Source organism: Sciurus carolinensis, chromosome 4 (genome assembly GCF_902686445.1).
Source record: "Sciurus carolinensis chromosome 4, mSciCar1.2, whole genome shotgun sequence".
NCBI lineage: Eukaryota > Metazoa > Chordata > Mammalia > Rodentia > Sciuridae > Sciurus > Sciurus carolinensis.
Window position 1 is genome coordinate 73,525,848 of NC_062216.1, and position 25,387 is coordinate 73,551,234.

At 39.2% G+C, this 25,387-nt stretch overlaps 2 pseudogenes; one reads left to right on the plus strand and one right to left on the minus strand.

Moving 5' to 3' along the window:
* The first annotated feature begins 1,033 nt into the window (after nucleotides 1-1,033).
* LOC124982753 (protein tyrosine phosphatase domain-containing protein 1-like) lies at nucleotides 1,034-2,921 on the plus strand (annotated as a pseudogene).
* A 437-nt stretch (nucleotides 2,922-3,358) lies between these two features.
* LOC124982754 (antigen WC1.1-like) overlaps nucleotides 3,359-25,387 on the minus strand; it is a 176,277-nt pseudogene continuing 154,248 nt past the window's right edge.

Sequence of the window (25,387 nt, forward strand, 5' to 3'; positions counted from 1 at the left end):
AGTTCCCAAAAGGAACATCTGAGGAACCTCAGAGGACCATAGTAATAGATATGAACGAGGTCAATTTTTGACCAGTTTGTTCTTAAACACATGTCAGGAAAGTATAACCAAAACACAGCCATACATGGACATTTCAAATGAAAGAATATTATTTAAGAGTATATTCTTTTATTACAACATGAGATGCACACTTGGGTCAGCCCTACCAAAAGTAAGTAGAGAGGCTATAGAGAAAGAGGTCTGATGCATGAGTGTCTGATAATAACTATCAAGAGACTCTGCAAAATCATGTTTTCCCTGAATTAGTTTTAGTCTGATCATGATTTTTTTAAAAAAAGAAATTCAAATCCTGGAATGTGTATAGGCAAATAAAAACATTGAAGCTTACTTGCTGACCTTTTGGCTACAGCCATGACTAAGACTTCTGGTAACTATATGTCTGCTCCCATTGCTCAACCCTTGTCCTTTTAATCTTCTTACAAAGATTCTATCATTTGGATGACAAGAATTACATGTTAAGAGGATGGCAACACTGAAATTCCAGTCAGTCCCCAACTGAGACCAGGGTTTCTCTCTCAGCTCATGGAGAGGCCAGAAAGGAGGAACTGAACACTGCCAAGAAGAAGGTGAGCAAGCTCACAGTGGATCCTCCCTGACAGCTGAAGCTTGAGATGACTGCACACCAACTGGCCCCTTGACTGTACTACTAGGAACCCTGACCTAGACATACCAGATAAAAAAGAACTGGAGAGTACAGAGGGTCGTTCCAGAGACATGTATAAAAAACAGATTTTTAGGTGCATGGCCCACAAAGGAGGACATTGTCTATGTGCTGGGCTGGACCCCACTGCCCACTCTGCACAATAGGGAGCACAGGGGCTCTGCAAGTCCTGTGAGGTCTGGTGCCTGTGGACTGTCCTAGGTTGCCCTCAGGACAGCCCTGTCCATCTGCCTGAGCCTCTGAATCCTGGATGACTAGTGAGACTGCAGGCTCAAATGGGCTCTGGATCCTGACAGCAAAGTGCTGACTAGCATGGCGGCAGGAGTCTTGCCTCCAAATGAACAACCATATTCCATGTTGGTGAATAATAGTGGGTAAGCTGCAAACACAAAAGGAAATTCAGAACGTCCAACAACAAAGTACAAAAAAGTGGGAGAGCATTTATGGTATGTCATCCCTGAACACATGGAGTGCTCCATGGTGTGGTGGTAAAGAATGCAAGAGTGGAAGTCCAGTCTGCAGGAGTGAGCAAGAGCAAGCTATTAAGGGTGTTTGTTCATCCTTGGTCACTGACAGTATCCTGGCCATTGCTCACCCATTATCTGAACTCCCCAAGAAGTACCACATCATCGAGCAGTTCCTGAGTCATGGTCTAATAACAATACTCAACCTGCAGTGCCCTGGTAAGCATGATAGCTGTGGGAACACTCTGGAACAAGAAAGTGGTTTCATGTACCTTCCTGAAGCATTCATGGAGGTTGGCATTTGTTTCTACAATTTTGGATGGAAGGTTTATGGTGCATCATCTCTTACCACCATCTTAGATATGGTGACAATGATGATATTTGCCTTACAGGAAGGAAAAGTAGCTATTCATTTTCATGCAGGGTTTATCTGGACAAGTGTTTTAATAGCATGTTATTTAGTTTTTGCAACAAGAATGACTCTGGCCTAGCAATTATATTTGAATGTGCCAAGTGACCCAATTCCACACAAATCAGAGGGCAACTGCTGTGTGTATGGAAATTTACTCAATTTCTGATTCCTCTCTGTAGTATTCTCTCTTGCCGTGATCCCAAAGCACAAGGACATAATTTGTCCAGTACCTAATTCACCAGTGTCATCTGCTTCATGGTTATGAGGCATGGCTTCTGAAACATGCCAAAAATGTCCATCTGGTCTGAAAATTGCTGCTGGACTTGGCTGAAAACAGGCCCGTAGTGACCAAGGACATGTTGAAAGGAGCTGGACTCTCTGATGAAATCAAAAAGACCATGTCTGAAGTGGTCACAGTACAGCTGGGTGAAGAGTTATTGATGCACAACAGTGATGCCTCAGACCCATTTCACCCTACTGCAGTGGTGGCAGAGTTTTAGAATCAGGATGTGATTTTTTCCCAATGAGCAAGAGTTTGACTCCCTTTGGAAGAGGCATAATGTCAAATGACTTATCTGAAGAGGTGATTCAGCTAAGATGAGTCAGATTTAAAGAGGGTCGAAGTTCTCCTGGATCTTGGAGAGACTCCATTGACTCAGTCTGCCCAGAACTTGCTGGGTCACAACCTCCAGCAGTAGATGCCTATCAGACATGCTTACATCTCACCATCTCCAGGTCTACAGTGGCAGAAGGAGGCATTGGTTCACACACATTTTCTTTCTGGAGTCACTCTAAGTGTGGTTTGGAAAGACTCAAGGATAATGAATCGCCACTTTTCTGTAGGAGAGACATTCTAAAGGAAGTACAATGAAGTAGAACCTTCTCTGTGGATATTTCTGGTTCATGCAATCCTGGGGAATCAGTTACACCCAACTTTGCAAATGTCCATAAGGATCTAAACTCTTCTCATCAGTAAGTGGCCCAGTGTTGTGAACTACACAGTAGTTGGGGCCCAGGCTCTGTGGAGGAGGAGGGCAGGATTTGCTGCAGCCCTCCAGACTGTGGCTTCAGTCCCAAGACACAGTTCTCGGTTAGATGTGAAACGCAGAAGAGCAGAGGTGTATCTGAAGCAGTGCCACGTGCTGACTTGCCATCTGAATTGACTGTTGAAGTGAGGAGAATATTGGCAACCATAGGCCTGGCAAGTTTAAATGAGTTTGTAGAAAAGGAGGAAGTGAAAAGGAAGGTAGAAATGTGGCAGAAAGAACTAAATTCCCACAAATACAGCAAAGTAGCAGGATATAGTATTAAGATACAAAAATGAATAGTTTTGCTATATACCAAAAGTAATACCTACCAAAAAAATATTCCATTGAAAATAGCCTAAAACAAAACAAAACAAAAACATGGAAATAAACCTAAGAAGGTGAAAGACCTCTAAAATGAAACTATAGTCACTGAAGAAAAAATTTGAAGCCTGTAGAAGATGGAAAGGCTTCCCTTTTTCTTCAATGAGCAGATTTAATATTGTTAAAGTGGTTACCCAACCAAAAGTAGTCCCAATCAAAATATCAATGTCTTTCTTCACAGAACTAGAAAAATCAGTCCTAAAATTCATATGGAATAATAAAAGATCCAGAATAGCCAAAGTAAGAAGCAAGAAGAACTAGGCTGGAACCATCACAATTCCATACTCAAATTATGCTGCAGAGCTATACTAACGAAAATAGAATGGTATTTTTATAAAAAACAAAATGAAAGTCAATGAAATAGAAGACATAGAGATAAACCCACACAGATATAATCATCTGATTCTCGACAAAATCCTAAAAACACACATTGGAGAAAAGATGAATGTTATGGTTTGGGTGTGAAGTGTCCCCCAAAGGCTCATGTGTGAGACAATGCAAGAAGGTTTAGAGGAGAAGCAATTGGGATTGTAAGAGCCTTAATACAATCATTGAATTAATCTCCTGATTGGGAACAACTGAGTGGTACCTTAAGGCTGGTAAGGTATGGCTGGAGGAGGTAGGGTCGGGGGCATGACCTTGGGGTATATATTTTCTATCTGGTGAGTGGAATGTCCTTCTGCTTCCTGATCACCATGTGAGCTGTTTCCCTCTGCCACACTCTTCCACCATGATGTTCAGTCACACCTTGAGCACCAAAGAATGGAGTCTGCTGTCCATGAATGGAGACCTCTGAAATCGTGAGTTCCTAAATAAACCTTTTCTCCTCTATGATTGTGCTGGTAAAGTCTTTTAGTCACAGCAGTGAAAAATTTGACTAAAACAATGCACTTTTTAACGAACAACACTGAGAAAACAGGATATACACATGTAGAAGAATGAAAGTAGATCCCTATGTCTCACTGTGCAAGGAACTAAAATGAACTAAAAGGAACTAAAATGGATCAGAGGCCTACTAATTGGACCAGAAACTTTACAATTGCTACAAGAAACCATAGGGCCAACTCTCCAATATACAGGCATGAACAGTTTTACCTTAATAAAACTCACAAAGTTCAAAAAATAAAACTAAGAATAAATTGGGACAGCTTCAAATTTAAACACTTCAAACAGCAAATCAAATAAGACAATGAAAAGAAAGCCTGAAGAATGGGAGAAACTGTTGCCATGTACTCTTGTGAGAGAGGATTCATATCCAAAATACATAAAGAACTCAAAAAACTAACATCAAAATAACTAAAATAACCCAGACAATCAATGGGCAAGGGAACTAGGCAGATATTTCCCAGAAGAAGAAATGAAAATGCTCAACAAATATATGAAAAAATGTTCATCATCCTTAAGAAAAAGGGAAATGAAATAAAAACTACATTGAGGTTTCATCTCACCCTAGTTAGAATGACAAGATTCAAGATAAAATAACAATTGATGCCTTTTTAAAAGTTATTGTGAGTGACATAGTTTTCCTGATTTTTTCCTCAGTTAATTCATTTTTGGAGTATGGAAAAGCTATTGATTGTTGTATGCTGATTTTGTATCCTACTTTACTGAATTTCCTTATCAGTTTTATAATTCTTCTGATGGAGATGTTTGACTATACTACATATAGGATCCTTTCATCAGCAAACATAATTTGACTTCTTTTCATATTGTATCTCTGTAATTTCTTCTCCTATCTGATTGTTCTGACTATAGTTTCAATAACTATATTGAATAGGATTGGTGAGTGTGGATATCCTTTTCTTGTTTCTTGCTTCTGATTTCAGAGGAAATGTTTTCAGTCTTTTTTCATTCTATAGAAGTTGACTTTGGATTTGTCATACATAGCCTTTATAATGTTGAGGTAAGTTCTTTCTATCCCTAATTTATTCTTCAGCAGTTTTAACATGAATGGGTGCTCAAATTTGTCAAAGTTTTTTTTCTGCATCTATTGAAATGATCACGTGATTTGTATACTTAGGTGTATATTTTTGGTGAATTAAACTTATTAATTTGCATGTGTTGAACTAACCTTGCCTACCATTTGCATGAAACCCACTTGATCAAGCTGTACTATCTTGTTAATGTGTTTTTGAATGTGCTTCAAAAATATTTTACTAAGGATTTTTGTGTCTGTTATTCAGGGATATTGGTCTGCAGTTTTCCTTCCTTGATGTGTCTTTGTCTTGTTTTGGTAAAAGAGTAATACTGGCATTATAGAATAAATTTGGAAGTGTTTCTTCCTATTCTATTTCATGGAATAATTGGGTATCCTTTCTTTTTTAAAGATCTGGTAGGACTTCACTTTGTTGGAAGGTTTCTAATTGCTGTTTCAGTATAATTACTTGATATTGGTCTCTTTAGTTTTTCTATATATTCTTGGTTTGATTTCTATCTAGAAATTGTTTAATATCCTCTAGATTTTATAGATTTAGTATAAGTTTTCAAAATAGTTCCTAACAAGCCTCTGGGCTTCTGAAATATTTGTGATGATAGCTGCCCCCCCCTTTATTTTTCATCTCTCATTTTGTTGATTTGGGTCTTCTCCCTCTTTTGGTTCGTTTGGCTAAGGAGAGAGCTGTAGTAATAAAAACAGCATGGTACTGGCATCAAAGTATACATGAAGATCAATGTAATAGAACAGAAAACATGAAACAAGTCCAAATAGATATTGTTATCTGATACTTGACAAAGAAACATATATTGAGGAAAAGAGTCTTTCTTTCTTTCCCTTTTTCTTTCTTTCTTTCTTTCTTTCTTTCTTTTTTCCTTTCTTTCTTTCTCTCTTTCTTTCTTTCTTTCTTTCTTTCTTTCTTTCTTTCTTTTTTTCTTTCTTTCTTCTTCTTCTTCTTCTTCTTCTTCTTCTTCTTCTTCTTCTTCTTCTTCTCTCTCTCTCTCTCTCTCTCTCTCTCTCTCTCTCTCTCTCTTCACTTTCTTTTAAAATAAATGGTGCTTGGAGAACTGGTTATCTGTTTTGTAGAATAATGAAACTAGTTCCTTATCTCTAAACTTACACAAAGGTCAACTAAAATGAATCATAAACTTTGCAATTGATAGAAGAAAGTAGACTTAATATTCCAATGTATTGGTACACACATCTTATCCAGATCACTAAGGCTCAAGAAATGAAACCAAGAATCAACAAGTGGGATGATATCAAATTAAAATACTTCTACACAGCAAAAGAAAAAAGAGAATGAATAGAGAGCCTATAAAATGGGACAGAACCTTTGTCAGCTGTTCTTTTGACAGCAGATTAATATCCATCTGCTGACAAGAAAGTTAACACCCAAAAAACAATTAATCTAATTAATAAACACATTGTAGAGATAAACAGATATTTCTCAACAGAAGTAGTGCAAATGACCAAGTAATATATGAAAAGGTTCTTAATACTTGTAGCAGTCAAGGGAATGCAGATCAAAACTATGTTTTTATCTCATCTGGCCTCTGCTAGCATAGCAATCATCAAGAATATAAATTACAATAAATGCTGGTGAGGATGTGGAGAAGAGTATGTTTATTCATGTTTGGTGGGACTGCAAATTAGTACAACCACTTTCAAAAACAGTATGAAGATTACTCAAAAGACTAGAACTGGAACCAGTTCATGACTATATTACTCTTTGGTTTTTATCAAAAGAACTAAAATAAGCATGGTGGAATAATAAAGGCATATCAGTGTTTATGGAAGCACAATTTATAATAGGCAAGTTATGGAAACAACCTGGGTGCCTGTCAGCAGATGAATGGATATAGATAATGTGGCAAATATACACAATGGAATTTTACTCAGTCATAAAGAAATAGTAAATTATGGAATTTGCACATAAATGGATGAATCTGGAGACATCGTGCTCAGTGAAATATACCAAACTCAGAAAGTCAAAGGTTGATTTTTGTTTTTTGCTTATATGAAGAAGTTGGAATAAAATAAAGCATAAGCAGGGAGAAAAGGGGAGGAACTCTGGAATGAAATTGACAGATGAAAGTAAATAAGAGATCAGTGTAATAGAGAAAGGGTGTTGATGTGGAGGGAGTAAAGGTGAGAAAAAGGAGGAACTGTGGATTGAAATTGACCAAATATGGTTATGTATATACATCAGTATACCATGGAGAATTATATATACCACTGGTTTATTAAAAACTATAAATAAACAGAAAGGACATAAGTAGAGAAAGGGGAACAGAAGAAGGGAGAGGGGAAGAAAAGTGGAAAATGGGAGATTGAAATGGAGAACATTTTATTTCATGCATGTATAAAAAGGTCAAAGTGAACCCTACTATTATTATGCAGAACTACAAAGCACTGATAAAAACTTTTAAAAGTAAATAAATAAATGTTGGTGAGGATGTGGGGAAAAAGAAACATTCATACATTCTTAGTGAGATGGTAAATTAGTACAACCACATTGGAAAGCTGTATGATGATTCTGTAGAAAACGAGGAATGGAGCTACCATAAGACCCTGCTATTCCACTTATTGATATTTATCAAAAGAGCTGAAATCAGTATACTACAGTGATATAGGTATATCAATGTTTCTAACCACTGAGTTCATTGTGACCAAGTTATGGAGCCAGCCTATGAATTGATCAAGGAATGCATGGATAAAAATTGTGAGATTTTTATAATATACATATATATTGTGTGATATATAATATACATATATATAATGTAATTCTATTCAGTTATAAAGAAAAATTAACATATCATTTGCTGGCAGATGGATGGAACTGGAGAAAATCATGCTAAGTGAAATAAGCCAGGAGGTTAAGGATTGAAGGTTTTCTCTCATATGCAGTAGCTAGAGGAAAATAAGGAATAAAAAAAATCTGGGGAGATCTCATGAAAATAGATAAATAGATCTCCTGAAATAACAGTGAATTAGAAGACGGTTGAGGGGGAGATGTGAAGGAGAGACATGAGGAGGAACTCTGGAATGAAATTGATCATATTATGCTCTCTGTGTGCTTGAATACATCACAATGAATTCTACTTTTATGTATGACTAAAAAAAAATAAATAAATAGAAAAGCAGACCTGTTTATTAGAGGAAGTGGATCAGGGAAAGGAGGAGAGAGGGAAAGGGGTAGTACTGGATGTTTAAATGGGCCAAATTATGTTATATGCATTCATGAATGTGTCAAAATTAATGCAAATAATATGAATAATTATAAAGCACTAATAAAAACATAAAAATCTTTCCAAATTACTTCTCACAAATTGAAAGACCACCATACTTGTTGTCCAAACATAGGTCTTGTTTCGTTGTATGAAAATTGGAACAAAGCCACAAAGTTTCTGCAGCTCATACAGACATATCTCCATCCCATGGGCAGTGTATACAGACAGAGAACACAATATGCATCTCCTTTCAGAAGAAATGGAACAGTTTCAATAAATAGGAACAGGGAAGAGATGAAATCCTTTTGGTTTACAAGGCAGCTTGAAATTCTTGTAGTTAAGAAAAACTTATCATTAATATGTCCAAATCCATCACATAATGTCGCCACCCGTGGATATTTGTTACTGCCCGCAGCAACAATTGCGTGGGTATTTATCATAGGTGAACTGGAAACTAAGCTACTTCTATTTCGGAGCTGCTTCCTTCCTTGCTTGCTTGTTTATTGAGGATGGAGGAAATGAGGCTTACTTGTTTTGAGAGGAAATAGAGAAAGACAGGCTTGCTATGCTTTCTTAAAGGTCTGTGCTTCTTAGAGGTGTGTCCTGCATCCTGTGAACTAAAGGTGCTGTCTACCTAAGGTGCTTTAGTGATGCGTCCTGCATACCATGATCTGCCTATCTGTGATCTGCAACCTAAAGGTGTGTTCTCAGTTCTTCGATCTGCAATCTGCCTTCTGCCACTGCCTGCTGCTTCTCTCTGCTAGCTGCTGCTATCTGCTTGCTGCTTCTTCTTCTTCCTTTCTGCTAGTGGCTTCTCTCCACTTCTTTCTGCTAGCTGCTGCTTTTTCCCTTCTACCTACTGCTCGCTTATATTCCCTCCAGGAGGCAGAGGGCAGAGCCATGCCAGTTGAGATCAGGTGAGGAGCCAGCTGCCCAATCATGTGCAGACACGAGCAGGAGCACTCAGGAACACCTGTGCATGCATACAGCCGATGTGATCAAAACAATTTCTGGCTGGCCACCAGGCACCATCCCTGCGCAGTCCACATGGCACAGCCCCCAACAACATAATGCAAGACTACTGGAGAGATGGCTATCCACTCACCTGTCTGAGAATATCTGGTACCACCTCCCTCTTCTGGGAAAAAATTCTTCTCCTTCAGTCCAGGTGAAGAAGGAATTGCAGAAAAAGGTGACTCTTCAACATCATCATAACCATTACCTGTGGCATCTGCATGCTGCTTTCGAGGTTCTGAAAACAGGGAATAAGGTGGAAGAGGAAGATAATGGTTAGTCTAGGTGATGTCGTCAGTCTCCTCTAATGCAGAGATTCTAATATTTTAAATATAGGCACCATATTTTAAGGTTGTTCCAAAGGCATACATTTTATCAACATATTCTTAGAAACCATGTAAATCATCTAAATATTTCAATATACTAAGGTCAATAATATTTTACTAACATACCATGCCACAAAACATAAATAAAAGTTATACCATGAGTTTGAGGACCTCTTTTTGGGCATGTTGTAGAGGGTTGAAAAAATATGTACTTATCAGTGGCTGAGGGAGATTTTATCAGGACTAAGAGAACACAAGCTGTTCATGTGCCCTCTGAGCTATGGAGACACAGTGCTGTCCAGGAGAGAATTCTGACTTTCTCTCTCCCACAGACAGGCTATCCTATCAATTCCAACCCCAACAGGCATTCAACCTCCTGTAGTGCTCTGCTGTCCTTAAGATTCTGACTTCACAGAGCACTCCTGGACATGCAATATCCCAGCAACTATCCACCTTTGCCACTTGGGGAAGGTTCAGGATGTCCTCCTTTCTTAGGTTCTTTGTAGAGAAGAGCTCCTGGTGATGGATTGATGGATAAGTACATGCACCACACACTCCATGTGTTCCAGGGATTATGAAAGTCATTTGTTTTTGTCTTAGTATTCACATAAACCACAAAATGGTTTGCACATCCCACTATTTCAGCATTGAAACAATAATTCCAAATGTTTTCTTTTACCATGGAATTTTTGAGAAGATCAATTTAAAATGTTATTTTTATAATTATGACTTTGGATTTCATTACTATACAGTATTAATGTGAAGTATGTATGTGGACATATGGAAGTAGCTGGAAACCAACAAATTAGAACCAACAAATTAGAACCTAATCATTCTGATCCTGAGATGACAGAGTGGTGGAGAGGAAAAAAATAGTTGTGAACTAGACAGAAGAGACCCTTCCCAGATGATAACCTCCTCCTCATCCCCACCATCCAAGGGATGACCTGTGTCTACTACCTGGGATAGATTCAGGGTCTCCATTCTCCTCACTGTCCCCTGTATAATAAGGTAGCTTGGTTACTGAACCATCAGACAGAGTTCCTAGTAGGGAGAAAGACATCATAGACAAACACAGTAGGAGGTCCAATGTCATGGTTTAGAGGAAAATTTGAAGCTTCATACTTGTAGAGAGAGGACTTGGAGCTACTGCCTTTGGAGGATGCTGACAATTGTTATAGTGGTCCAGGAATATTCCCAAAGGATAATGTTGTAAGTGGTTGGTCCTCAGGTTGGTGGAATTAGAAAAGGTGGAACCATTAATGAGTGGGGACTAGTGGGAGGTATTAAGTTGTTGGGAGTACTCTCTTGTAAAGATTAGAGGATGCCAATCTCTTCCTCTTTCTATTGTTTTCCTGGTCACTGTGAGGCCAGCATCTGTGCTTTACCACATGCTCTCAGCATGATGTGCTGCCTTTGCACAGGCCCCAAACAACAGGGTCAGGTTACCATGGAGTAAAACACCTGAAAATGCGAGTCAAAATAAACATTTTCACCTTATAATTTGATTAATTCAGGCAACTTATTTCAATATTGGAAAGCTACCTAATGTGGTTGTGTTAGTATATGATCTCTGCTTACTGAAGATTCCCACACTGATGTTGAATTGATGAAAAGAAAGGAGGGTATGGAACACACCTGGGCTGTTCAGCAGGTTTTCCTTCTCTGGATTTACAGGGAAATCTATCTCCTGGTACAGGACCTCTTCAACAGCACCTTCAAAAGTGGATAATGCTGGGGAAAGCAGACATTGCTCTTAGAAATATTTCCGTTACCAAAATACAAAACTTTCCCCAATGCACACTCAGAGAAATCTCTCTGGCCTTTCAGTGTCCCTTTCTTAAGCTTTGTGATTCATTGAGATAGAAGTAGATTTCCTGACCACCCCTGGATCCTACAACCTGTCTCCAAAGCACTGTCCACATGGGAAACTGTCATATTTCAGGGCTCCATTTTTAACCCAGAGTCATTTTATATCTTTTAAATCTTGAAGTTCATGTTAGAGAAGACTGTTTTCTTTGTAATGAGAATAAGACTAAAACATGTACTTAAAAACAGTGACACACAATTGATCTAACATTCTCCCTCTATGCTTTCCAGGTCACAGCATTCCTAAGCCCCACCTTGGTGCTCTGATCTCCTTCTGAGCAGCTGAGTTCCCAGGACGATGAGGACCAGAAAGAGAAGAGCTCCCAGGATCATGCAAAGGATCCCAGGTAAGGAGAAGATACCAGGGACAACTGAGGCTGAACTGGTGCCTGGAGAAGAATAGGGGCCATGAGTCCTTAGGACTAAAAGCTCAGAGGAACCCAATTATCCTGATCCCCTGTTAAGTCATCACGACCATGAAGTCCCTACCTCAGACATCATAGATCTATCCGAATCTGAAGATTTCCCCACCCTAGATCCTGTTCTGGGCTGTGGCAAGTATCTCCTGAGTCTGGTATTAAGGGATTTCTATAAAGTGAATGCTGGTGAGGCTTTGGAGCTCTCTGACTACTAACAATTAGAATAAGTGATGGCTTCTTCTAACACCTGACCATCAGGCCTACTGTCATAAGACCAGAACTGTGTAGACTCCATAGTATGAAACAATGAAAATCTGCATATCTCCTCCATTACCTGGTTCAGAGCAAAAGAAGCACTTACTTCTAGGGGTGGGGGGAATTGCTGTCCTTTTACCTGGGGAAAGAGAAGGAAAATGGAATCATTGCACTGTGTTGCTCTGGGAATGTCCCTGGGTCCCACCCACTACCACTGGCACATGATTCTCCCCCAGATACCAGGAGATCAGGCACAGCCTTCCAGAGGCAGAGTGCAGGGCAGCAGGGCAACCTGGGAAGTCCTTTGGATGCAAACACTCCTTCCACCTTGGCCCACTCTCCTGGTCCTGCTACTCACCAGAGCACCTCACACCAGCATCCTCCTCATGCTTGCAGTCGCTCTGTCCCCAGGGCGCAGCAGCACAGGCCCACAGGGAGGGCTCCCTGCCCCTGCACTGCACCTCGTCCAGCCAGATGCTTCCATTTCCAGGGCCGAACGCAGCCTCCCCTGGGGCTTCCAGGGCGGAGCCACAGCCCAGTTGCTGACACACCACCTCAGCATCTGCCAGGCTCCAGGAGTCATCGCACACAGTGCCCCAGGAGCCTCCGAGCCACACCTCCACGCGCCCTGAGCACTGGCTGTCTCCTCCCCTGAGTCGGAGCTTCTCTCTGTCTGAAAAGGCAGCAGCACCTCCTCTTACTGTCCTGGTGGGAAATAAGGAGCCCCTGGAAGCCATGGGGAAGGGGGGGTTATGAGGTACCTGTGCAGGGGGCAGTGGTTGGACACTTGGTTCTCTTTCCTGCAGGAACAGACAATGGGGAAGCACTGGGTCAGGGAAAGCTGGTGTGTTCCTGCCCCAAGACAAGGCTCTCTAAGGTCCTGGTCTCAGTTCAGGTGACAGGTGTAGAGAACAGGCTTCAGAAGTAGCTTTTGTGGCTGTATTGCTGAGATGTTCCCTGGAGTAAATCCCTATCAGTAGCTGAAATTATATTATCAGTTTACTTGTTTGCACTGTGCCCACTATGTGAAAAAACACAAACATGATCATGCCCATGCTCATGCGTGGATACTCCAGCACACACACACATAACCCAGAAAGAGAACTCCACTAGAAAGGGGACCTTGCCTCATTCCCTCTTCTCCTGCTAACAGGACAATGCCTGGCATGTTGAACACATTCATCAGAAGTATGTATGGATGACTTCCTATGAATGCTCTGAATAAAGGCTCGATGAATATTTTCTGAATAAATGAATCGATGAGTAAAAGCTGCTGAAAAATATTATTTTGAATTCTTGCTATTCAGAAAGGTAATAGAAAAAAGGTAAATTAATGTCATGATTTGTGGTACAAATATTAGGCATTTAAAACATAAGTGCTAAGTAATCCCAAAAGTAATTTGAACTTAATGTCCCTCTTATTGTTAATGAAAAATTACAAACATGAGTTGGGAGCCATGTATGAACTACAGGCATTGTTTGAGTCATTAAGGCAAGAAAGCTGCTTTTCTGGGAACTCTGGGGTGAAATCACCCAGTTTAAGAAAGTCCAGATCATGCTGGCACCCTGCTGTAGCTCACAGTCCCAGGTTCAAACACAGCCATCCAGAGATGAGTGCAACCTACCAAGCACCAAACAACCTGTTTATCCTAACTCTTTATCCAGTTTTCCAAGAAGGTGCTCCCTACTGTTCCCCTTTGGACTGTGCTGCTGTAGATACAGCAAGCCTAGTTATTTGTCTTTGTTAGGATCAGACCCATCAGGTATGCTTGACCCATCATGCCCATGCTTTGAGAATATGTATAATTCTTGCCTTTTGGTCTTTGTTTCTTAATATATTATTTTCATAGCTTTTATTACATAGCCAGCCCATACTTCCAAGGGTTACCCACTCCCGTGGGCCGAAATATGGAAAGTATTATTTTAAATAACTTGAAAGTATGCTTTAAATTAATTAAAAGTATTCTTTTACATAAAAAAAGTAGAATTTAGGTAAAAGTTAATAAGTGGACAATAGACAATAGTTGTCTGATAGAAACGTTTGCATAAAAACTCAGATAAACACACAGAGAAAATTTAATACATTAAAGGACATAGAGGTAACATGTAGCCAAGCAAAACAAAACAAAAGAATACATATAAATGCAAAATAACACAGAAAAAATATTCATGGATCTTGTCCTAAGACCCCATCATGGGTACACATTATCCCCATTATTTCGTCAACCTCCTACCCTATGCAGAGGACATTTCTAGAAATGATGAGTGGTTGCTCACTTTCCAGATTGGATGTCCCACAACTTCTCAACATGTGGAGTGTATTGTAAAGAGAAACATCATCAATATATAATGTTATGATTTATTATCACAACAGCCTCAATAGGGTGAAGGAAAAAATAAGGTGAAAGCAAGGTAAAGGAAAAGAGTAAGCATTTGCCTTTGAAACATTTAACATCATCTATCATCCCATCCTCCCAAGCAGTGGATTTCAGGCAGCTACCAGCAGAGGCTGGTGCGCTTTGTTTGCTTTTTGCTTTTTGACTTTCTGTATGTTCTTGACTTTAGATTAATGGTCAAGTTATTTAAAAAAATCCAGTGTTTTTTAATCAAGATACGAAATAGCTATTGAAAATAATTATTTCTACATAGTAATATGAAAACATCTGATTTCAAATTATATATTCTGCTGTGTGAAATTGTGCAGGTCTATGATCCCAGCAGTTTTGGAGCTTAAGGCAGGAGGATTGCAAGTTCCAGGCCAGCCTCAGCAACTTAAGGAGTCCCTCAGTAATTTAGGGAGACCTTGTCTCAAAAAAATCTTACAACCATTGGCAGTCATCTTGTAGTAGTAAACCTAGCATTATATAGTATTACATATACAAGGATATTTATTGCAGTATTGTTTGTAGATGGGAAAAAAGAGAAAACAATTATAAATAAATAGCAAAATGAATAGACCAATATCCTTGATGACCATAAATGCAAAATTCTCAATAAAATTCCAGCAAATTGCAGACAAAAACATATGTAAAAGATAATGCACCACCATCTAGTGGGCTTCATTCCAGGGAAGCAGGGTTTGTTCAACATACAGAAAACAATAAATGTAATTCATCACATCAATAGACTTGAAAACAAGAAACATATGATCATCTCAATAGATGCATAAGAACCATTTGAAAAAATATAGCACTCCTTTATGTTCAAAATACTAGAGAAACTAGGGATAGTAGGAACATTCTCAACATTATAAAAGGCATATATGATAAATTCAAGACCAACATAATTCTAAATGGAGAAAAATTGAAAGCATTCCCTTTAAAAATTGGAACAAGACAAGGATGCCCTCTTTCACCACTGTTATTCAACATTGTCCTTGAAATTCTAGTCAGAGCAATTAGAAAGAAGAAAGAAATTAAAGGTATACAAATAGGTAAAGAAGAACTCAAACTATCACTATTTGCTGATGACATGATTCTATAAATAGAAGATTCAAAACATTTCACCCAAAACTTCTAGAACTAAAAAATGAATTCAGCAAAGTAGTAGGATATAAAATAAATACCCATAAATCAAATATATTCTTATACATCAGTAATGAATCCACTGAATGAGAAATAAACTACTCCATTCACAATCACTCAAAAAATAAAATACTTGGGAATCAATCTAATAAAAGAGGTGAAAGACCTCTACAATGAAAACTACAGAACACTAAAGAAAGAAATTGAAGACCTTAGAAGCTGGAAAGACCACCCATACTCCTGGATAGGGAGAATTGATATTGTCAAAATGGCCATACTCTCAAAAGCATTACACAAATTTAATGCAATTCCTATAAAAATCCCAATGACATTCTTCATAGAGCTAGAAAAAGGAAACATGAAATTCATTTGGAAAAATAAGAGACCCAGAATAGCAAAAGCAATCCTTAGCCTATTCAACAAATGGGTCCTGGGGAAAATGGAAAGCCACCTGTAACAAAATGAAATTAAACATTTATCTGTCAACCTGCATGAAACTCAACTCAAAGTGGATCAAAGAGTTACGCACAAAGACTTAGACACCCTGTGCCTACTAGAAGAAAAAGTAGGCCCAAATCTTCACCATGTCAGCCTAGGATCTGATTTAACAAGAACCCCAAAATGCAAGAAGTTAAATCAAGAATCAATCTGTGAGATGGATTCAAACTAAACAGCTTCTTCTCAGCAAAGGAAACAATCAATTATGTGAATAGAGTGTCTTCAGAGTGAGTGAAAATCTACCACATGCACCTCAGATAGAGCATTCATCTCTAGGATATATAAAAAACTCAAAAAACTTAACACCAAAAAACAAATAACCAATTAATAAATGGACTAAGGAACTGAACAGACACTTCACAGAAGAAGATATACAATTGATCAACAAATGTATGAAAAAATGGTCAACATTCTCTAGCAATCTGAGAAATGCAAATCAAAACTAAGATTTCATATCACTCCAATTAGAATGGCAATTATCAAGAACATAAGTAACTGTAAATACTGACAAGGATTTGGGGGAAAAGGTCCACTCATACATTGCTGGTGGGAATGCAAAATGGTACAATCATTATGAAAATCAGTATGGAAATTCCTTAGAAAACTTAGAATGGAACCATCCTTTGACCCAGTTACTCCACTCCTTAGTTTATACCCCAAGGACTTAAAATTGGCATACTACAGTGACACAGCCACATCAATGTTTATAGCAGCTCTACTCACAATAGCTAAACTATGGAACCAACCTAGGTGTGTGTGTGTGTGTGTGTGTATTACTCAGCTTTAAAGAAGAACGAAATCATGGCATTTGCTGGTAAATGGATGGAGTTGGAGAACATCATGCTAAGAAAATAAGCCAAACCCTAAATATCAAAATCTGAATGTTTTTTCTTGATATGTGGTTGCTAATTCACAATAAGAGGGGATAGGGAAGAATAGAGTTACTTTAGATTAGGTAGAGGGAAGTGAACGGAGGGGAAGGGGTATGGTGGTAGAAAGGATAATAGAATGAAACACACATTATTACCTCATATGACTGCATGACCTATGTGATCCTACAATATGTATAATCAGAAAAGTGAGAAATTGTACTCCATGTATGTGTGATCTATTAAAATGTATAAATGCATTCTACTGTCATGTACAACTAATTAGAATAAATTAAAAAATTAAAAAAAGAAAAGCCAAGGTAACAATAGTATGTATGATATAATCCCAATATTGTAAAATCAAATAAAAAGACTCCATAACAGAAATGCTGTATCACTATATGAGTTTAGATAGGATTCTATGAAAATGGAGGATTGAGAAAAGAGTAACTATTAATTCTATTTACATTGTGGGAATATGAATGGATTAGGGATTATGCAATGTGACTAATGTTCCTTTTATATTTTAATGTCTATGCTTGATTGCAATGAATACTTAAGGGTTTGGTTATTCCACTGTATCGAAGAGAAATTTTTTCACACTAAACCAAAAATAAACTAGAGGGAAGAATGTAAATCCCCTAGGGTCAAAAATGTGCAAACCCACCAAAATCAAGTGTGGCTGATTCAGGGAAGAGAGCAAAAAACATAGCATTGCGTAAGAGAAGGTGGGGTGGCCATCCCTTCATGCCTCCACTGCTCATGGCCAAGACAGACAGACAGACAGACAGCATTACTCATTCCTTGGGAGCCTCACATGGAGAGGTTCTTTCGTGTTAAGTTTAGAGTGAATCCACCACTAGTATTCTGCACCAGTGAGTCACAGCCCTGACCCCTCCTGCAGTGGCTCAAACTCTCCTCCCCCTTCCACAGGCAAGTCCTTCAAAGTCTGAGAACAGCAATCTGACTATGTCTTCCCTGGCATTTCTGCTAATTAGACTAATTACAGACTTGTAAGACATGATTTCCAGTTGTTTCTATACCTGAGAGCCACAAAAAAATATGCCAGTGATACTTCTAAAGACAGCTCACCTGCCACTCAGCAACACATTAATCAACGTGGGAATCAAATAAGTATATTTCCAGTGTTAAATATACAATATGTTACAGAAGACAAAGACCACAGAAGACTGTTAGAAGAGTCCAAGCAATGATGATGGCCTTAAATGGGATGGGGAACAGAACAGGGAGAAAAAGTTAGAGGCAGGAATTGAAGGGGTGGAATAAAAGACTCTACTTTGAAAACTAAATTTGGGCTGTCCGATATATATTCAAGTGAGGATATTCACTAGTAATGGAATATATGAGTTTGGATTTAAGGGCAGAGATCAGTTATGGAGGTTTATTATTAGGGGTCGTCAGTGGAATGATGTCATCTAAGGCCATAAACTACAGTGAGATAAAGGAAGGAAGAGAGCAAAGGAAGAGTACAGAGTCTAACATTTAGATTTTAATCAGAGAAGTTGAAACTCTGTAAGATAGAATAAGAATAATCAGTAAGTTGGAGTGACCATCAGAAGGAAACATAAAAGAAGATTGACAGCTGAGACTTTCTATTTTCCAGTAAAGTTTGAGGCAAGACCATCATTTATGTGTAAGATGTGGTTTAAACAGCAGTGAGGGGGGGATCAGGGAATTTGTAGAAGGTCATGTTAGAGGTCAGGAGCACATGTGAGAGAAGCACACTAGACTATGGGGCCAGTGTGGAGGGTCCATCAGAGATTGGATCACAAATTCAAAGAGACTAGCAGGATAGTTTCACAATCACAGGATACAGTACTTGTCCACGATTCAGTAGTCCTTGCCTAGTCTCGTGCAGGCAGGGAAGAGTTTGGTAGTTGACTCAACCGTTCTTGTCCTCGATTGACATAAGAGACCAGGGAATTGAGTGTACTTGAAGGAGGAGGATTATAATGGGGCATCATGTTGTCTAATCAGGGTAAGAGGAACTTGTGCAATCATGAGAAGAGTGGAACACTTAGAAACTGATAAGGTAAAATATTTGGAATCTGCATGAGGATGAAATATCTGGAAAAGGAGCATCAAGAATATGTTACAGAAGGAGAAGAGGCAACAGTCAGAGAAGGAATCAAGATCTCAAGTTGGACAGTTAGTGATAGTCAACAGTGTGGCCATACACAGAGATTGGGTGAGAAGGGAGTGCTTCAAAGGAATGGAGAGGCCAGAATGTTGTCTCAGTTGTGTTCAAAGATGCTGGCAGCACCAGGAACAGGAGACAGAGGAGTCTGGTGAGCCTGGTCCTGCAACCTTCCTGGATGAGGGGGAGCAACAGAAGAAAGTGACACCAACTGAAATGGTGGCTGATGCTACCTCATGGGGTAAACTTCAAGGAGCTGAACATGGAGAAAAAAATAAATTGTTGAAAATGACAAAGGAAAAAAAAAAGAAAAAAAAAAAAAGAAAATGACAAAGGAAAGCTGGAAACAGGAATATTTCTATTCTAAGATTTGGCCGAGAAACAGCATGTTGAAACGGAAGACTAGAACCTCCAAATGCTAAGGACATCATTGTTTTCAGGGGACAGCCAGGTTTTGTCAGAATATGAAACTGAAGGGGTCGTTATAGGTCTTAAGAAATTAGAAGATGATAGGCTCCAGTTTCCAGCAGGTCCCATGGAATGTTTTCTGGGAGAGGGTGGAGTGAACATATTAGTTTGCAGTAGGACATGGATAAAGGCTCAGAGGAGGTTGGATCAACCAAGATGACTGGACTGTAAGAAGATGAATTCAAGAAGAAAATAAGGGGAGTCCAGGCCCCTCATCTCAGCAATTCCCCATGTGTGCAGAGAAGATGAACACACAGCTTTTCAGCAGGATTGTTATTGGGACCATGCCTTGGAAAGGACTCATGCTCTTCTTACCCATCCAGGTAATCATGCATCTCTCTCCCACCCTCCTGCTCTGCTCATGATGGGATTTTTTCAGTACTTCAAGGTCACCATTCTCCTCCCACCTTCAAATTTCCACTGATCAAATACATGCTGTAATTACTTCCTTCATTGGACCTCTACTGCTCGTTTAGGTCTCAACCTAAATATGATTTCTCTTTTCCTCAAATTGCACATTTCCACAGCACCTTCCATGCCTTTATGACACCCATATTTATGGCTGGTGTGTGTCATCATGCTGAAGGGTAAACTCCATGAGAACAGGGACAGTATTTTCTTCTTGTCTCTCCTCCTGCCTAGAATCAAGTTTCTAGCTACAAATCACAAAATAACTTACCATCAACATCTGACCTGAGAGTTTGTCTGACTGATGTAGAGGGATTCCAGAATAAAAGACCATGAACTTGAAGATGCTCCATTAGTACTGGAGCCCCAAGTTGCCCCTCACTTTCTTGAGGTTGTGAGGTGGATGAAGTGCTTACGCCTAACCTTTTTACACAACTGTATTAAAAGATCACCATAATACCTATGAACAGTTTGCTGAGAGGTTTAACCTTCATTACATATGAACAAAATCTAACACAATGATAGGACATAGCAAGTGATTTACATCATTGAGGTCAAATTCCTCACTTTACTAAGGAAATATAGATTAGTTACTATAGTATAAGACTGCATTAGTTATTTGCTTAGTTGGTTTTTCAGAGGATGAATTCATGCTTCCACATATTCAATTTAATATCCATGACATTTTCCACATAAATGACTGTCAGAACAGGTTTACTTGTTTCTGTCATTGAAACAAGATTGACAATTGAGACTTAAATAATCTATATTCATACTTTCAACTTGTAGACTTATTTGAACTCATTCCTTTGGTGTGAAAGTAAGAAATTTCTCTAAAAACAACCTATAGAGTGAGGACACAGGAATAGGCAGTAGGTCACCTGAACACATGATGTAAGCTTCCTCCTTTGGAGAGCAAGATCTCTGTTTCCAAGTGTCAGAAGGACACTGCCAGAGAGAGGTATCCGTTTTCCTACACCGGATATTATCCACCCAACGGGGTCTAGAACTTTCCCTGTGAGGAACAGAAGAGTTGAGAGTCCCACTGTCCCCACAGCCAAGGTGTCTGCAGATCACAGACAAGGTCACAGCTTCCATGGGGCTGTGGCAGACACTGCCCCAGGTGTTGTTGTAGAAAACTTCCAGCCACCCAGCACACTCCTGGTCCTCGCTCACCATCCTGAGGGCCAGGAACTCTGAAATCAAGAGGAGAACATCACAACACAGTGAGTATTTACCCCTTAGTGCTGTTTTTTCTTTATCCCTAGGTAGTGAGTGCTCATTGCTAGCTTTGCTAAAAAGTGCCCACTGTGTGGAAAGACAAAATTTTACCCATTTATTACCTTTTTTTCTTAATTGTAGGTCACTTTCTATTTCTATGAAAAAAGTGTAGTGGAAGATGAACAGGCAGGAACCTGGGGCTCTGCAGGGAGAGGGGAAAAGCTACCTGACTAAATATCTGACAGACTCTGGAAAGGGGGTGTGGACAGTGGGGTGGCAGAATAGTAAGTCCCAGATAATCAGTTCCTGATCCTGGGACCTGTGAATAGGTTCCTTCATGAGGCAAAGGGGCTTTGCAGACAGGATCAAGATGAGGATTGTTTTCATGATGAGATTATTTTGGATAATCCTGGATTAAAGGTGAGTCCAATCTAATCACATTCTTAGACCTGTATTCTCAGAAGCAGGTAAGTGTTTCTAGCTGTGGTCAGAGGGAGATATGAAAAAATGGTCAGAGGTATGCAAGGTGGTTTGAAAAAGAAGGAAGGGACCATGAGTCAAGGAATGGAGGCAACTTCTAGAAGCTGCAATGGCAAGAAAATGAGTAATCCCATAGTCTCAAAAGAACAGCCTACTGAAACCTTGTTTTCAGCCCAGCCAGATGCAGGTCAGACTCTTAACTTACGCAAACATAAGATAATAACTTTGTGTTCTTTTAAGTTACTAACTTTATGCTAATTTATTATATATGTAATAGGAAAAAAATGCAGTGGGTCTCAGGATGTTGTACCAACAGTAACTGAAGCATGAAGTCTGCAGTTAAATGAACCCTGCAGAGAATGACTGTCAGGGGACAGGGCTGTGAAGGAAAGAGTAGTGGTTCAGTTGCTGCAGCAGAACATTGTCGTACCTCATTGTCTCTGCTGGAAGGACAGGTACTGTGGGAGGAGCTTCCACTCCCTCTCTCCTGTCTATAACCCCCGACCCTGCCATAAGATTCAGACACCATCCTGCAGAACTTGCCATGCCCTCCCAGCCTGTGCACAGTGTGCACTACAGACCTGAGCAGATGACCCCAGCGTCCTCCTTGTGCCTGCAGTTGTGCTGCCCCCAGCCCTGGGAAGGACACTGCCACATGTGGGCCTCCTCTCCTGTGCAGTTCAGCTCATCCAGCCAGATGGGCCCTGACCCCTCTCCAAAGTGCGCAGAGATGGTGGCCTCCAGGGCCACTCCACAGCCCAGCTGTCTGCACACCACATGGGCATCACTCAGGTCCCAGTTGTCATCACAGATGGAGCCCCAGGAGCCCTGCTGCAGGATCTCCACTCTCCCTGCACAGCGACCACCACCATCCACCAGGCGGAGCTCTCTGCTGTCTGGGGAGAGACAGGGTCATGTCAGTGGGCGTTTACACAGGGAAGGAGAAGGGTGTTGTGCTGGGGCCTTGCTCACCTGAGCAGGTGGCAGTGTGTCCCTCTGAGGCTGCAGATCCTGCTGGGTCAGACCAGGAGTCGTTGCACTGGGGCAGCATCTGGGTCAGGTTTCCTAAAGAAGGGGTTAGAGAGCAGGAAACTCAATTAAAATATATATAGTAATCTAGTGAAGGCATCTGAAAGCTGTAGGACATGAGCAGTAATCTCCTATCTTTCAAACTCTTGTGCTTTATGTCAAGCACTAGGAGTGACTTCAGGAAAGTGGGAATATATCTGTGGTGCTTGAGAGCACTGTGCAGCTCCCATGGCAGCAAGACTTTTGGAGTAAAGTTCAGAGAAAAGTAAAAAATGGGATCAGCTATTTTTCTCTGGAGGCTTTTGCCCAAAGGTAGAAGGTGAAACTGAAAAATCTCAACATGTTTGCCACATTGCCTTGGGAGCATACGAATATAATTTAGGTTGAATCAAAGAGAAGGAATTGTGTTAAACAGTCAGGAAAACTATCATATTTTGTGAACTAAAAGAAGTTTTGTCATAAGGATGGTGCCCCGTTTCTCAAAACTTCAATTGTTTTTGTTAAGGTGATCTACCTTAAATAAAGTACATAGAAGACACAAAATGAAATCCTTTCTGAAGATTTTGTATAGTTTTCTGAACAAAATGTTGATCAAAAATACCATGTTAGTTTAGATAGAGAATGAAGAGGAAAAAGGAGAAAAAGGGAAAGATTTTTTTCCATAATTAGTATTGATGTTTCCATATAGGTAATTTAAATAATTGTCATTAAATGTCTATTAAATGGCATGATGTGCATCTTGGCAGAGAAAAGATCACAAGAATCTAAAAAAAAATTGAGAATTAAAAAGTCAATAGTTAAAAGTAATAATCTAGAAGATAAGTCTAAAAACAGTAGATTATCACAGAATAGATATAGTGGAGTACAAAAACATAGGAAAATACACAGGGAAAAACACAGAAAGATAAGGATAGAAAATATAAATAGGGACATGAGAGGCATGGTGAGAATACCTGAGATTCCTACATACTCTATAAGTTTTAGGTATTTAAGGCCAGTATGGACAGTGCTAAAAGTAGAACTTAGAAAATACAAGATATTCAATACACATATAGTTTTTAAAAATATTCAAAAATTCTGCGATGCTCTGTCCATTCACCTGTGGGGTCTATTACTTCTTCCCTTGAATCTGAGCTGACAATGTTGACTTCCCTCTAAGCAATAGAATATGGTAAAATCAACACCACTTGACATAGGAACCTAGCTTAGAAAGTCATGCCTTCTCCTCTTTTGGATGTTTGTTTATGGGAATTCTACTCTATGGAGGCTACCATGTGAAGAGTGCATTTGCAGGTAGTTCTTTCAATAGCCCCAGATGAACTTCAAGGTACCAACCGTGAGAATAAATTATCCTTGGATTCCCAGCTTGGTCAAGCCTTCAAGTGATCTCAGCTCTGGATCACTTTCAAGTACAACCTTATGACAGATCCCAAGAGGCAATTGCCAAGAGCCCTTCCCAAATTTATGAGTCAGGAAATCATGTGAAAAATGAAATGTATTTTGCGTTGCTCTACTGTTCTTTCTTTCTTTCTTTCCTTCAGATGTTTCATGTAGCAATAGCAGCCAGGACCATTACACTTACTGTGAAATGGCAATTCTACATTCCCATCTTCATTGTGACACTATTCACCATAGCTAAGGTGTGGAGTCAGTCAAGGTGTCATTGAAAGACAAATTCATTAAGACAATGTGGTATATACATAGCCATAAAGAAGAATGGAATCCTATCATTTGCAGCAAAATGGATAGAACTAGAGGAAATTTTGTTCTGGTAAATTACCCAGACACAGAAAAACAGGTGCTCCATGTTTTCTGTCAAATGCAGAAGCCAAGCAAGTCTACCTGAATGGAAAGTGGTGATTGCTATAAACTGTTCTCATAGAACCACACAGATAGTTTAAATTTCTACTTTGGAAAAAAATCAAGGCAATTTTCATTCATTTATAGCAAACTCAGGTATGACTCTACATGTTCTCATAGTACTTGAATTATTTTGCTTATTGCCACAGCTCAAAATGGGAACTTTCTAGAAAATTATTCATTCATATTACTAAAAAATATCAATCCTTATAAAATATAAAGAAAAATTCCAAGAGTTTCATAGTAGAGAAGATTATATAAATACTAGAACGTGAATGCAGTGCATTATTGTAATTTTTTTACTGTGAGTATCATACTTAGAAAAATTGTTGAAAATCTGATCAAGACTAATATACTGTACAATAGTATTATAATAAGAATGACTTATGGTATTTGGTTACTGTACTGTGGCCATATAAGAAATTCTTGAAAGTATTTTAGGAGTAAAGGGACACATCACATTATCCATCTACTCTTAACTAGTCATTCAGAAATTTTATATATATTCAGGGATAAATGTGGCAGAGGAGGGAAGAATATAGAAAAATAGTAGCACTGTGGAATCTGAGTTAGGGTTACCTGGAAATTTTATACTATCCTTGAAGCTTTTTCAGAATTCTCAAACAAAAAAAAAAAGAAGAAAAAAAGAATGAATGAAATAAAAAAGAAAACCAACCCATAAAAAGAACCCCAACATACTAGGAATAGGAAAGACAGTGGAATGAATCTGACACAACTCTCCTATGTACATTTAAGAATACATCAAAATGAGTCTTCACATCTTGTACAACCACAACATTGGGATCCTAATTAGAAT